We start from the raw sequence: 15244 nt of genomic DNA, 5'->3' as shown, positions 1-15244 counted from the left end.
CGTATTTCAGAATACTTTTCCCTCCTGTTTTTAGCACAACACAGAAATGTCACCCTACCAGTGATATGTAGTCACATTAACACTAAGTCACTCAATGGCATGTCGTTTGTCACCTAGGTTTTTTCCACGCCCAAGTCACCACTGCAATATGTTCTTAAGAAGAGCATGAACACATATGTGTTTTTTATGTTTTCACATTTAGCCCTGAAGATTCGCAGTTTTGTTCCCTGCGATGAAACACGTGTTGGCATACACTAAGGAACATTAAACAAGAATACTGCAAACAAGAAAAGAACGTTTCTGTACTGAATTGTGTTATCAATGCTTACTTATCCCTGAAATCAAGGATTTCGGACTGATGTGCTCAGATTATTTTCGAATACTTGCTCTCGATACCGCTACTATTAAGTATTAACTGTAACTGTATAGTGCAGGGGTATTGCTGTGTTTTGTTACTTGGGGGATCCCACGGGGTCCACCTCCAGAGCGGTTGTGAGGGTTACCGCTCACCTCATTGCCTATACTGATCACTCACTGTCACCTTTACCTTGCGGTTACCCAGGTTGTGCGCCTATACACTCTGAACCAGATAAAAACCTCCCAGTTGTTTGCTCCTTTCTCATTGACGTACTCCACCGGCATACACAGCGAACTAGTAGGTCACAGATTTGGAACTGAGTCTTGATTACAGTAGGGCAGAGAACATTATTCATGGCAGAGTTTATACTCCCTTCGATGTTGTACCACCAAGTCTGTGTATAGCATTCCAACCACACGTGTCTGTGGGCCCACGCGGACTACTGCCCTCGGGCCACACTGCACTCGAGTAGGTCACACATTTGGAACTGAGCCTTGAATTTTCAATGGAAGAGTACATATCATTGCAGGCAAGGAGAGGTGTAAGAGGATGACCCGTTGCAGTCAGGAGGAAAAAAGAATCATCGTTACGGGGGTGATCGAACACTAAAAACTACTGCCCTGGTGTCACTAACTCTGTGCATCTTCAGCCAACGACACGTGGCTGTGGCCCACTGCTGACTGCTGCCTCCGGCCTACGCTGCGGTCGAGTAGGTCACACATTTGGGTCTGAGTCTTGATTTAGCAATAGCAGAGTTCATATCATTGTACCGGCATCATCGCAGACTGCATCCCCTATCTGCCCCGGTGCCACTAAGTCTGTTCCCCGACATTCATGGACACACTATGGTTGGACTTTGGTGGTGTCTGAGTCTATGGACTGGGGGTTGTTGTCATCCTCATGTGGCTGATACCGACTTGGTTGTAATAACCATGCTGTAGCATTCCACCCCTCAATTTGCCGCTGCTGGGTGGCTTCTGCCCTCTGCATCATGCCCTGGAGGACACCTTCCACTGTCCCCCGCAACCCTCTGCCACATTCACCATCGACACCAACGAGGACCTGCTCAGTCCATGTGATCCTACCTCAGGCCCTACTTCAGTCTTGTGGCAGTGTGCCTGTGCCAGCCGCAGTGCATCCTGGGCCACTAACTCAGTGCAGCTCAAGTCAGGGACCCTGTCTGATGAGATATTGGATGGCCTCTGAGACGATGGCCTTGTGATCATCAATGCCATTTATCTGTGGCCCTGCGCTGTCCGCTGTCCGCTGCCTGCGGCCTCAACTGTGGTCCACCATAGCTCACACTTCAAATCGAGTCCTGACCGGCCCGGATGCTGCATCACCGCAGGAGGCACATGCCACCACCACCAGGACCACCTCCAAACGCCACCTGCCAGAGTTGAAACAGTCGTACTGGCATACTAATGGAGTAGCTAACACCTGTTGTGTATGCCATCATCTACCTGATACCCTGCTCAGCACTTCAGGTGCCACTAGCTCAGTGCACGGCAACCCATGGACCATTACTGATTGAGTTTTGTGCTGTGGAGAGGTTACGCAGCAATGTCACCTCAGGCAGTGTGGGGTGTAGATGGTCCCTGATGCTACTTAGACTCCCATGTATGTGATCCAGTCTGGCTTCCATGAACTCTGACCCCAACCACACCTGTTCGGCCACCTCCATTTGGCATTCTGACACCTGGCATTGGAATGCCATGTGTGCCTCGGTGAAGTGTTTGGAGCAGCCGTGCTGGCGGGTGCGTCCTGCTGTGTGGTCTGTGCAGGGGCTGTGTTCTCCTCAATGTAGCATGGCTGCCCTGCTCCTGGTGGTGGGTTGCCTGGGATGACCATGAGCTGTTGTAGGGCGTCAGTGTCGAAGGTGTGGTGGTCCTCTCCAGCATCACTGATGAGTTGTCTGGTATGCTCTGCTGGAGATGTAAGTTGTCCCTCTGCAATGTGAAGGGGAGATGCATGTTGACATTGTGTTGACATGAATGTTGGCACATTGTTCTTGTTTACATGCAGACTGTATGACAATGTACATTGTGACTGTTTGGGAGGTGCTAGACTTTGATGTGGGACATTGGACATTTGGACTATATGACGGATGTGAGTTTGTACACGTACATTTCAATCTCACAGTTTTCTGCTCTGTTAGATGTAGTTGGCCTGTTTCTGCACATGAGCAGAGACAGTTGTGTCCTCTGTTCTGCAGTGTCGGGGTTGCACATTGTACCACATTATCATCAATGTGGATGTGCTGTTATTGCTATGTGTGTGTGATACAGTGTGACACGGGGATCAGGGACATGATCCAGAGTGATTGTGGGTGTGCAGTGTGCTACACATTGTTGTGCATGTGTGCCATTGTTCCCATCTCCCCCGTACCCCCAGTCCCTGGTCGTTACTCAACCTGTTGATGTTGTGTCATGTCCTATTAAGCTGTGTCCGTACTCCCAACTCCTTGCACCGTCTCCACACTGATGACTGTGGCCTCCATTTGCTCCAGCTCCTCCTGTGGGCCTGGACTCCCACCGCCTGTTGCCATTGCTGCATTCCTGTTGGCAGCAGGCTTGTGCTTGGTTTTGCTTTTCACATCATGCCAGCGACTCTTGGCCTCCTCCATTGACCTCCTTGACACTCCAACGGCATTCATGTTAGTCTAATTGTAGGTCAGTTGATGGTAGTGTTCTGTCACCTCCTTGACGCTGATCTGGTATTCCTGCAGACTGCACCCCGTCTTCCTCTCCCTCTTCTCCTTGGCCTTCACCGACCCCATTGTTCCTTGCTGGTGGTCCGTGGGGCTGGTGGGGTTCGCGTTGACCTCTGCACTCGGTCTGGGTGCATCCATGGTGCTACGTGGCTTATTTTTGTTTCCCTTTGTTTTTTTGCTGCTTTTATGGTGCCCTTTCCCACTTGCCGTGTGGGGATTGCAACCCTGTCACTGGTTTTCGGGGATTTTTGTATCATGATTGTCTTCATCGCAAGTTTTTTTGCGTTCGTGTTTTTGCATTTTTGCGGCATCGCGTTGACTTTATCGCGGACATTTGGTGCATTATCGTGGGCCTATCGCATGGTACCACCGTGTTATGAATGCTACGTTAACACTGCTTTATTTTCCCGCAATAGACTGCGATAAGAAGAGTTGCATTAAGCTAATTTTGTGGTAATTAGTACAGGTTCTTGTGACTATCCCCCTCAGTCTTTAGTGGGCTGTGTCTGTGGTGGGACTGTTATTTACCACTGGTTTTGCAGGTACTTTTGCAATCCAATTAGGCAACCAAGTTATTCTTTTGAAATGCCTGACTATCCAAAGGTGGTCCAGAGCAGCAGTCCAGGCTTACTACAGGGAATGGTGGTTTTAAATTAATATACTATATAGTGCAAATCATTATGGGCCATATGTAGGTAAATGGAGAATAGCGAATCCTTAATACCGAATTTTACCGAATTGGTATTAAGAATTCGGTAAACGCGATGTAGATAAAAATTCGTAAAAGTTTACCGATTCGTTAAAATTCGGTATTAAACACCGAATCTGAACAAATCAGTAAAAAAAAGAAAAAATAACTAAAGTCAAATACAGAATCGGTGTTACAGAATCCATTACCGATTCGGTAAATACCGATTCGGTAATTCAAAAAATCGTAATTTGTGGAATCAGCCAATCCTGAATCACCCATTTACCTCCCAAACAGGAAGTGGCCACACCCGGCCAGGTGCACAGGACCTGGAGCTCACTGTGAGGCAGGCAGGCAGGCAGGTGAGCTGAGGAGCCAGCAGCAACACAGCCACACAACCACAAGCAAGACTGAAAAACTACATAACAAGCATTGAAATGGCAAGCCAGGACAGGGAGAAGGAGGGAGGCGACAGAAAAAGAAAACTGAAGTTCAGTGACAAGGAGCTGGAGGCCCTGATCCAGGATGTCAGCCAAGAGCACCACAAGCTATTTGGAGCCCAGTCCCACCAAGTGCCAGAGTCACAGAAGAGGCAAATCTGGAGTGTCATTCGGGACAAAATCAATGCCATATGTGTGACCCAGCGCACCATAGAGGACATCAGGAAGAGGTGGTACGACCTCAGGAAGACTGCAAAACTGAGGATGGCAGAGAGACAGAGGGAGGCTTGCAAAACAGGTGGAGGTAAAAACCGAGCCCCAGCACCAACACCACATGAACTGATGGTGGAGTCCACCATCCAGCTGGAGAGTGTGAGTGGCGTGGGAGACGCAGACAGCTCCGCCAGAGCAGCAAGAAAACAAGGTAAGAAGCATGCCCAGCATACGCCCTAAAAGCCACCATCAGGGGTACTGTAATGACCATTAAGGGCAGGATGAACAGAGGAAGGAACAAAAGAATTGAAGACCAAGAGAAAGAGATTAAAGAGCTGGAGAACAGCCACATAGCCAGAATGGAAGATAGTAATACACTCACGAACCTTACCAGACGGAAGTACGAACTTAACAGAATAGTGAGTGAGAGAGCAGGGACCTGGATTAATAAATACAAGTCTATCAACCTCTGTACTGCAAACAAAGCGGGCAAAAACCTAGCGTCCTACCTAAAGGGGAAACAGAAACAGCACACGATAGAAGCAATCAAAGACAGACACAGCAAGTCCCAGACTGCAAACAAGGACATCCTGGAGGTCTTCAGAGACTTCTATGAGGGACTGTACACCAAAGATGACACGCTTAAGGAGGACGGGGGCAAGGAGCTGCTAGGAAGCATAACCACACCTACACTATCAGACCGAGAACGCGACATCTTAGAGCTGCCCATAACAGAGGATGAGATAGAGAAAGCCACGGCAAGCCTCAAGGACAATAAGGCACCGGGGCCTGATGGCTTCACAGCTGCCTTTTACAAGCAGTACATGCACACTCTCAAACAGACACTGAAACAAGTATTCACGGAATGTGTCCAGACTGGACGCATGACACCCTCAATGGCTGAAGCAAACATAATTGTTATACCTAAAGAAGGGAAAGACACAAATGAGGCGAAGAATTTTAGACCGATCTCCCTAATAAATGTAGACGGCAAGATCTACGCAAAAATGCTAGCAAATAGACTCAATGCGTACCTACCTAAACTGATACACAACTCTCAAGTGGGCTACATCAAAAACCGTATGTCCCATGACAACACGGGACTACTATGCCACATAATCAGCCACTCCTCCCGAAGCAGCAATGCAGCCGTTATGATAGCCCTGGACGCTGAGAAAGCGTTCAACAGGGTTTCATGGCCCTTTTTAGACCAATGCATGGGAAAATTTGGGTTAGGGCCAAATTATAGAAGGATGGTGATGGCTCTATACAACAACCCCAAAGCGCGGGTGGTGGTCAACGGAGGCACATCAGACATACTACACCTTGGCAGGGGAACAAGACAAGGCTGCCCACTCTCACCAGCCCTCTTTCTATTAGCCATAGAACCGCTCCTCACAATGATCAGCACGAACGAAGACATAGTGGGGATACCAATAGGAGGAGAAACATTCAAGTTAGCGGCATACGCTGATAACGTACTAATAGTCACAGAAGATCCAGAAAGATCCATCAAAGCACTGACTGACACTATCGGGAAATACGCGCAGGTATCAGGGTACAAATTCAATACAGACAAATCAGAGTGCAAACCGTTAAACATCCACACGACAAGAACAGTACTAGGAACGTCTGGACTAACTTGGCAACAGAAGCCCATAAAATACTTAGGCATCCTCTTTGAGAGAGACCTAAAAACGACACTGGAACATAATGAACAAGCAACAATCCAGAAAATTAAGGATAAAGTAGAAGGGTGGTCCCCCAGATTCACAACATGGTGGGGAAGGGTAGAAGCGATAAAAATGATGCTCACACCGATGGTCAACTACATGCTAACTATGCTCCCACTTACCAACACAGAAGACTTCCACAAGAGACTAGACAAAATACTGAACAACTTTTCGTGGAGAGGGAAAAAACCTAGAATAAGCCTACAAAAGCTTAGACTCTCAAAAGATCAGGGTGGGCTAACCATAACTAACTTCAAACGATTCCAGGTAGCCTGCATAGCCAGACAGGGGCTACACTGGCTAGACCCAAGACAGGAATACACCCCAGCATGGCTCACACTCGAGCGAGGACTACTAAAAGGCATGAACCCCATCGCCCTCCTCACTGCCACCCGACACCCAACAGCCAAAGACAACCCAGTCCTAAAGAACACAAAAATAGCCCTCCTAAGTGTTGACAAACTCCTGACAACAAGCATCAAGGGAGGCCAATTAGAATCCATCTGGTATAACCCTAAGTTAAGATACAGGGATAGGGTTCTAGACATGCACGAATGGTACAAACATGGTATCTCCACTGCCCAGGACCTTCACAAGCAGGGCGAGTACACAACATTTGACACCCTCAAGGAAGCTCACAATCTACAAAGCATAGAGCTCTACAACTTCCTGTAAATCAAAGTGGCAATCAGGAAAGCGAACCTTAACAACCGGACACCATCACTCATACAACTTGCAGCCAGTCTCAACACACTAGGACACCAAGTAGCACACCTATACAAAACACTCCGCCCCAAAAAGACCAAACTCAATGATAAGGTTACAAATTTCTGGGGAGGTGCAGCAGGAAAGGAACTAAGTGAGACCGAGAAAGCGGAACTATGGAGATCAACTTCTAGGAAAAAAATCACTGCAACGCTAAACCAGACCAAATACTGGCTAGTACACAAGGCGTATTGGACACCAGCCCGCCTGGCCTCCTTGGGGATCCGAGAGAGTGATGCATGCTGGAACTGTGACAGAGAGAAGGGAGACTTAGAACACCTGCTTCTCAGCTGCCCTAAGATCAGGGAATTCTGGGACAGAATTGGGACACTTATCAATGAGATCACAGGAGTAGCCATACACATAGATTTCCCAAGTCTAGTCCTAGGTTTTGCATCCCCGGCCATCACAACGAAAGAGGAGCGTGACCTCATTGACCTACTGCTGACGGCTGCAGTCAAAATAGTCCTAAGTAACTGGAAGGACACCTCAAAGGCTGCGCCCCAGGCATGGCTAAACTGGGTCACGTTCCTAAGGGGGGCAGATAACATCACAGCGAAATACACGCCGAAAACTCATAGGCAGTCGAACATGTGGGAACCCCTAGACCTCTACCTATCATCGCAGAAACCCCCATAGGCGCAAACTCTAAACCACCGCAGAGGGTCGCAACCTGAGGATCCACGCGCCAACAAAAGGAAATTAATACGCAAGGCTCCTCCACTCTTTCTTTCTCGACTTCTATCCTCCGCAACCCTCTCTTTCGTCTGGGGCGCGGGTCAAGGACACCAACCGAGCCACGCGGAGGGGGCGGCAGAAGATGATGACAAGCTGGACTTTGAAACTGACACTCCAACAAAGCCACGGAACGACGGTGGCCAACACCCCCTCCTACCTTCCCCCCCCCCGGCGCCTTTCTCTTCCTCTTTCTTTTGCCTTTCTTTCCTCCCTTTTTCCTCCACTCATGTATATTCCGTGCTCCATGTAAATATATATTTTTTTACACAATAAAAAATTACAGAAATAAAAAAGAAGCATGCCCAGCATGCTGTGCTACCCCCTCCCCAACCCCAATTCCCATAGTGGCAAAGGGGATCCCACTCCACCCCATGTCTTACTGGTTACCTGCAATGCATTATGGGTGATGTAGTCAGAGGGAACTCATGAATAGGACAGTCAGGCTAGCAAACACAATAGCATGGTAAAGTAATTGGCTACGTCAGGACAACCACTGTGCTCTGTAGGCATGTTGTTTAATGTAATTCCATTGCAGACAGAGCATTGAGTATATCTACATTTGTGTCATTACAGGCGAGTCATCTCGCAGTGCAGCAGAGTGCAGCAGAGCTAAGTCAGCCAGGCCAGAGGGGAGGCAAAATGAAGATGTCAGCATGCCTGCAGGGACCACAAGCTCTGCGCCATCACAGCCATCTATTCCTCCACCACAGCCATCACCACAGCGCCAGGGAAGGCCGCAATCCCCTCTCACACAGTCTCCACTGCGAAGATCACCAACACCCCCACCACCACAGTCAGGCAGGAGGCATGACGTGGCCACCCTCCAGCAGATGGAGGAGTCGGAGGAGGAGGGCAGAGTGGGCAAACAAAGTCCTATAGGAGATAGATACAACAGGGAGAGGGCTGGTTCTGCATCCGAGGGCGCCCACATCTCATCAAGACGCCGCATGGCAAGGCCGGACAGTCCAGAAGCATCCGAGCAGGGTGACAGTGTGTTTGCTAGACTGGAAGGCAACATGCTGAAGGTCCAGCGCCTGCAATGGAGGGAGATGAAGTCAATGCACAGGGAGGTGGCACACATCAACAAGCATATGCACAGGATGGAGAAGGGCATCAGTGCTATGGGGGAGAACTTGTGTGCTGGAATGGAGAGAGTAGCTACCTCGGTGGACAACCTCTGCAGCCAGCTTGAGCAGGACCGTCTTGGCAGGCGCGGGGAGAGGCAGAGGCTCCAGGATAATACCAAGTTGGTGAACCGGCTGGCCACTGCAACATCACTGATGTGTCGCAGGTCCATCGCCATGCAGGAGGAGATGGCGCATTGCAGCAGGGATGTGGCCAGGGGGATGGTGACCATGACCTCAGTGCTAGAGCTCATGCAGAATGCTAGGGCGGCCACAATGGAAGGGGGGGACAGTGAGGAGGCTACCAGCCATGGTAGCATTACGCCCTCACCCACCAAGTGCAGAAGGCGTAGTGAACGCAACGTGGCTGCACAGGAACAGTCCAACACACCAGACACTGTCGATAGGGAACGTGCACGTGCAGCACATGGACGCAGGAAGTAAAGACCTATGGCTGTTTCCATGCATGAGATGGGTGATGAAACCCATGTCCTATTGGACATTGCTCACAATACTGGAGGTGTGCCTAATAAACACCTTAACATGTAACTGTAACTGGCTCTGTGCCGTTACTCACTCAGAAATAGTTTGACGTAATCTCTGCCCGTCTCTGTCTCCCATCATGTTCAATTGCAACATCAGCTGCGCAGGGCTCGGGCTGAGGGTTGTCCTCATCCTCATCCTCTGAGTCAGTTAGTTCCACTGCTGTGGCCAGATTGTGTAGCATTGCACATGTAGCAATTATCTTGCAACATTTGATGGGGCTGTACAGACGTGCACCTCCAGTTTTGTGGAGGCAACGGAATCTGCTTTTGAGCAATCCAAATGTGCGCTCCACCACGTTGCGTGTGCTCCTATGTGCCACATTGTATCTCCTCTCCCTTGGGGTGATTGGGTTTAGATATGGTGTCAGTAGATAAGGCCGGAGGACATATGAGCTGTCACCTATGTACAGTAGTAAGTGGCACTAATTTTTGTGACCAACAGCTTGAGCCAGGGTGTACATCTGGGTGTGTCTCATTGACTTACCTAGTATGTATCCGTCTCCAAATTCACCAGCAAGCAGACATGTATGGATGCCACTGTTCCGGAAGATGTACGAGTCGTGGCTACTCCCGGGGAATTTGGCCACGATGTCAGTTATAATGTACTTGGCATTACATATCACCTGCACATTGATGGAGTGGGTGGATTTGCGGTTTCTGTATATGTATTTACTTGCTGCAGGTGGGCAGATGGGTATATGGGTCGCATTGATGCAGCCAATTACGTGCGGGAACTGTGCAAGTTGGTAGAACTACAGCTTGGTCCTCTGCAGCTCCGCCTGTGTACTGGGGAAGGAAATGTATTGTTCCATTCTGTCCATCATGGCATCTAGGAAGGTGTTGAAGAAACGGGATAGACAGCTCTGTGACACTCCACCCACTGCAGCTATCACACCCTGGAAACTTCCTGATGCAAGGAGGTGCAGGCAGCAGAGTACCTGGACATGGGTGGGGATAGCGTGGGCCCTTGGTGTCTGATGCTCCAGATAGGGTTTTAGGTCCCTTATTGGGTCCAGGATGGTTTCTGGGTGCAGTCTGTATCTTTCATGGATTTCAGGTTCTGTCAATTGGAACAATGTGATGCGTAGTCTGTACACCCACTCTTCACGTATCCAGATCCTCACTCCTGCTGCTCTCAAGCGTAGCCGCCTTGCAATGAGGTACAGGGCCGCCATTGTGTTCACACAGATGCATTTTGGGCCTGTTTTTATGCACTGCACCTGATTACCACATGCTCTGAAACGTGGTAAATACCGAATCGTTATTACCGAATCTGGTCATATTCGGTATTAACGAGGTTTGCTACATCGCATTTTTGGGGGTTTTACCGATTCGTTAATTCCGATTCGGTATTCATTGTTTCGGTATTTTTAAATCGGTAAATAAGGAATCGGTAATTTTTTACCGATTTGTTATTATCGATTCGATTCGGTATTACGTACATCTCACATGGCTAAATACCGGTCGGTAATGCCGAAAACGGGCCATTTTCGGTGTTACCGACCGGTATTTGGCCACCTACATATGGCTCTATATGCAATAAACGTAGGGCTTATTCCCCCCAAAAAATGGAAATCCGCGCCTGCATGTTTACTCCCACCACATGCATGTAATTTTATACATTCTTGAAATGTACAATGATTTCCAGGAGTGCCTCTGAAAATGTGTTTTTATGTCCATTTTACGAGCATTCAATGGCATTTCACCATAGCTAACTGAGGATGGGGAATGCCCTTGCATGAGGGAAACTGCACCATCGTTTATTTCTTTCTCTTCACTGAGAAACGATTTTTTTCCATGGAGTATACTATTCATCTACACCTGCATCACATTTTGGGAGTTGTCTTCCCATGAACACCCTATAAACGGATTTACTCTTGATTTTGATAGCAAAACAGACAAATACCTGCAGATGGATAAAGCATCACACTGTAAACGCGGCTTGAGGAATCTAAATCATTCTTTAGAAATGTTAAAAGCTTTGAAAATGCTTAATATAGATACAATTTGTGTGGGATTATTATACCTGGCATAAACTGTTTTCTTAAAAGCTCAGCGAGGACTTTGAAGAGTCCTTAATATTTTAGTTTATTTTTCACATGTGAATTTTAAATCGACTGCTAGAGAGACACAGTTTAGGTAACTGCCGTACTGGGACAGTTTATTGGAAGAAAGTCCTGATTACAGTATTCACAGGCTCTGTACACAGAATAAAAGCCACACTGACTACCAGCAGATTTTAAATGAAGTACATTTTACTACCGTCTCCCCTGCATTCTTTCTCTTACTCCCTGCAAGAATGTATAGGACATCCCCAAGACATATTATGCCTAAGGCTCCTAAATAATCCGGAACTGACTGATGACTTACTGATTAACTGTATCGTTGCCCATGGTGAAAAACATAGGGAGGACACCACAATGCTGAAGTGGACTCTGTCAAAATTTCCGAATCACCTCTCGAGTTACATAGGCAGCTAAAGACACAATTGATCGTGTTCTGTTTCGGCACACACAGTTTTTATTGTTATTTTAACTTTTTGTATTTAGAGGTTTTTTTTGTTCCCTAAGAAACTTGAACATCACTCTAATCCATTCTTTGGTATGACTCTGTTTTATGCTAAATAAAACTATTTTCATAAAGAAGCAACTCAGTGTGATGAAATATACCCCAAAGCTGGTGACCACTTTTAGTAGATGCTGGAGACTCTTTTCTCTTGCTTCCAGGGTTTTACTCTTACCCACCCGTCCTTTTTCAGGTCTCACCTACCACTAAGCGCAAGCTGTCTGGTTGCAAAAAGACCTACTGTCAGCTTACAGTGAGATGAGAGCACACCCATTCCTTACCATTCCTTAGCTTGATTGTCACTCTCATGTATTTGCTTTTAATTTGTCAGCTTGTGTGGGCATTCGTTCCTCTTCTTGTGTTTGTCCCTCCCGTGCAGCACGGCCTCATTATTTGAGCCTTCCACTCTTAATTTTCGGGCAGTACTTTTTTTTGGGGGGTGTTAAACACTCCATGGACTGCATATCTTTTCCTGCTGTCTCACTTGTGTACTTCTCTAAGCCCTTCTGCTGCGCTCTGGGTTTCTCTCTGTCGTCCAAGTGTTTCTCCCCTGTCTCTCAGTGCTGTGCTCACTTTAATGTGCTTCCCATCATGTTACTTTCTCACCAGCGCAATTTTAAAAATTAATCTGTTTTCTACATTCAATTGATTGAGAATTGTGATGTCTGTTTTTTAATTAATTGCACCCGTTTTAAACTCTTGTGCTGCTTTCCCGGTTCCCCTGTGCCCTGTTCCACCGCGGCTGCTCTGTGCCGATTGTAGTGGAGGGCCAGGTCGGGCGGCGCCATCTTTAGTGAGGCCCGGTCCCTGGCTGGGCCGGAGGTAGCGGTCCAGCTCGGGGAGGGGCTTGGGCGATAAATAATGATATCCCAAAGGGCGCGCAGCGGTCGCGCGCAGCGGGCGCGCCGTCTGCGCGCCGAAGGAGCGCCAAAGGAGGGCCCGTCTGTGCCCGTCCGTGCCCCGGACGGGCCCAGGGCCTGCTACTCTGCCCGGCTACCTTCAGGGATGGCCAGCTCTGGGAAACGCAAGTATTCTCGCAACGATCTCATGAAACTTGCCTCCCCCAGTAAAGGACTGCCGTGTGTACGGGCAGACCCAGACTGTGCTTGGGTTAAGTGCCCCAGTTGTGGCTTTCTCCCCCAACCTGCATTACCCCCACGCTCAGTCAGTAACGCCGATGCTACAACCATTAGGGCGGGTCTGATTAATGCCAGATCTTTGGTGAGACATACTGCAGATGTCTTTGAACTACTGGTGGATGGCCAGATGGATGTGCTGTTCGTCACGGAGACGTGGATGACCAGCACATCCGCTCCGAGCGTGGAACTTGCTGTCCCTAGGGGCTTTAAGATTGCTAGGGTAGACAGACCACTGGGGAGAGGGGGTGGATTAGCCGTTATTTTTAGGGATGGGTGGCGCTTCGCTTCTGAGCCACCGACTGCGGATGCTGGCGGCGAGGTCCTTCACTTCTCCATAATAATTTCCCCCCATTTCACCTTAGGTGGTTCCCTGATTTACAGGCCTCCGGGCCAGGCTAATCATTTTCTTGACTCCCTAGAAGAATATATAGTGCCGCGGGCCTTAAGTTTTCCAAAGTTTCTTTTGGTCGGAGACCTAAATATTCACGTTGATGCTCCTGATTCACCGGAAGCCCGTAGGCTCGGAGAAATTCTTAGCCTGGCTCAGCTCAAGCAATGGGTTACTGCTCCGACTCATGCGGGAGGTCATCTGCTTGACCTGGTTTGCTCTAATATTCCAATTCAGTCTGTGACCGTGGAAAAAACAACCTGGTCTGACCACGATCTGGTCAGGTTTGCGTGGGTAATGGCGGAATATGGTTTTACACCCCCCATATGTCACACTCAAAAGATCAATTTGCCCGCGTTCAGACAGGCCCTGTCCAGAGCCCGCCCTAAATCTATGATGCTTCTGGATGAGGCGGTCTGCGAGTTCAACGAGTGGGTGCGGCAGGCGGCTTCCGCTTCCACGAAACACACTACTGTGTCCAGATCACGACGCTCTCCCTCTCAACCCTGGTTCTCTCCTGAGTTGAGGGTGATGAAACTTGGCTGCAAAAAATTAGAACGATTGTGGAGGCTTAGTTATAGTTCTGAGGCTAAATCCGCCCTACGTTTTGCACAAAAGGACTATTATGCAGCCATTAAGGTAGCAAAAGGGAACTATTACGCAGGGCGTATTGCGAAAGCAGATAACAATAGCAGAGAGATCTTCGCTATTGTCAAAAGCTTTGTCACGCCGGTTGCTGATGCAGCTACTCTCCCATCCTCTGCGCAATGGTGCGAGGATCTATCCACCTTTTTCATCAGCAAAATAGCGAAGATCCAGCAGGACCTACTAGCGGCTTTGCCCGCTGACGGCTCAGTGGCCGACATGTGTTCCACACTATGTCCTGGTTCTGGACAACAGCTTTCGAACTTTGTGCAAGTTGGTGAGTGCGTTATTCTGCCTCTCCTTCAATCCCTGAAATCTGGCTCTCCCGCCGATCCGTGCCCAACCCGTGTGCTTTCGGAAGTGGCAGAAACGGTCTGCACCGAGATCACGCAGATAGTGAATCTCTCCCTGGCCTCAGGTGAGGTGCCTCTAGGCTGGAAACGAGCCAAACTCTTGCCGCTCCTGAAAAAAACAGGACTGGACGCTACGGTCCCCGGGAACTATCGTCCCATATCCCTTTTGCCAGCACTCATGAAAATCTGTGAGAAAGTGGTTTTTCAACAATTGGAGAACTTCGTAGAAACCTCCAATGCCCTCCACCCTGCCCAATCGGGCTTCAGGGCCGCATATAGCACTGAGACAGCACTGGTGGAGATGACTGAGGCGATTCGGGACTGTCTAGACGGAGGCGGCAGAGCGGTCCTAATTTTATTGGACCTCTCCGCCGCGTTCGATACCGTTCCCTATGAGCTTCTCCTCGCCAGGCTGTCTGCTATTGGTATTGGGGGAGTTGTGCTGGCCTGGCTGTCTTCTTTCCTTTCCGACAGGTCTCAGCAGGTTTGGATGCCCCCATATGCATCTGAGCCCAAACCACTTCTCACGGGGGTCCCCCAGGGATCCACTCTTAGTCCCCTACTGTTTAATGTTTACATCACCCCCCTGGTTTATCTAGCGGAACAGTATGGGGCTAAGATTATAGGGTATGCAGATGACACCCAACTGCTGTTTAACTGGCCAAACAACAATCTGGATGTATCGGCAGTGCATCTGTGTTTGTCCTCTGTATTTCGCTGGCTTACCCAGGCCCAGCTGAAATGCAATGAGGACAAATCCGAGGTGCTTTTTTATGGTTCCTTTCCCTCCTCGTTTAAGAACACATTGTGGCCCCCCAACATTCCTAGCCCGAAAGA

The sequence above is a fragment of the Lissotriton helveticus genome, chromosome 1_1 (assembly GCF_964261635.1).
Source record: "Lissotriton helveticus chromosome 1_1, aLisHel1.1, whole genome shotgun sequence".
NCBI classification, from domain to species: Eukaryota; Metazoa; Chordata; class Amphibia; order Caudata; family Salamandridae; genus Lissotriton; species Lissotriton helveticus.
This window is presented reverse-complemented; position numbering follows the sequence as displayed.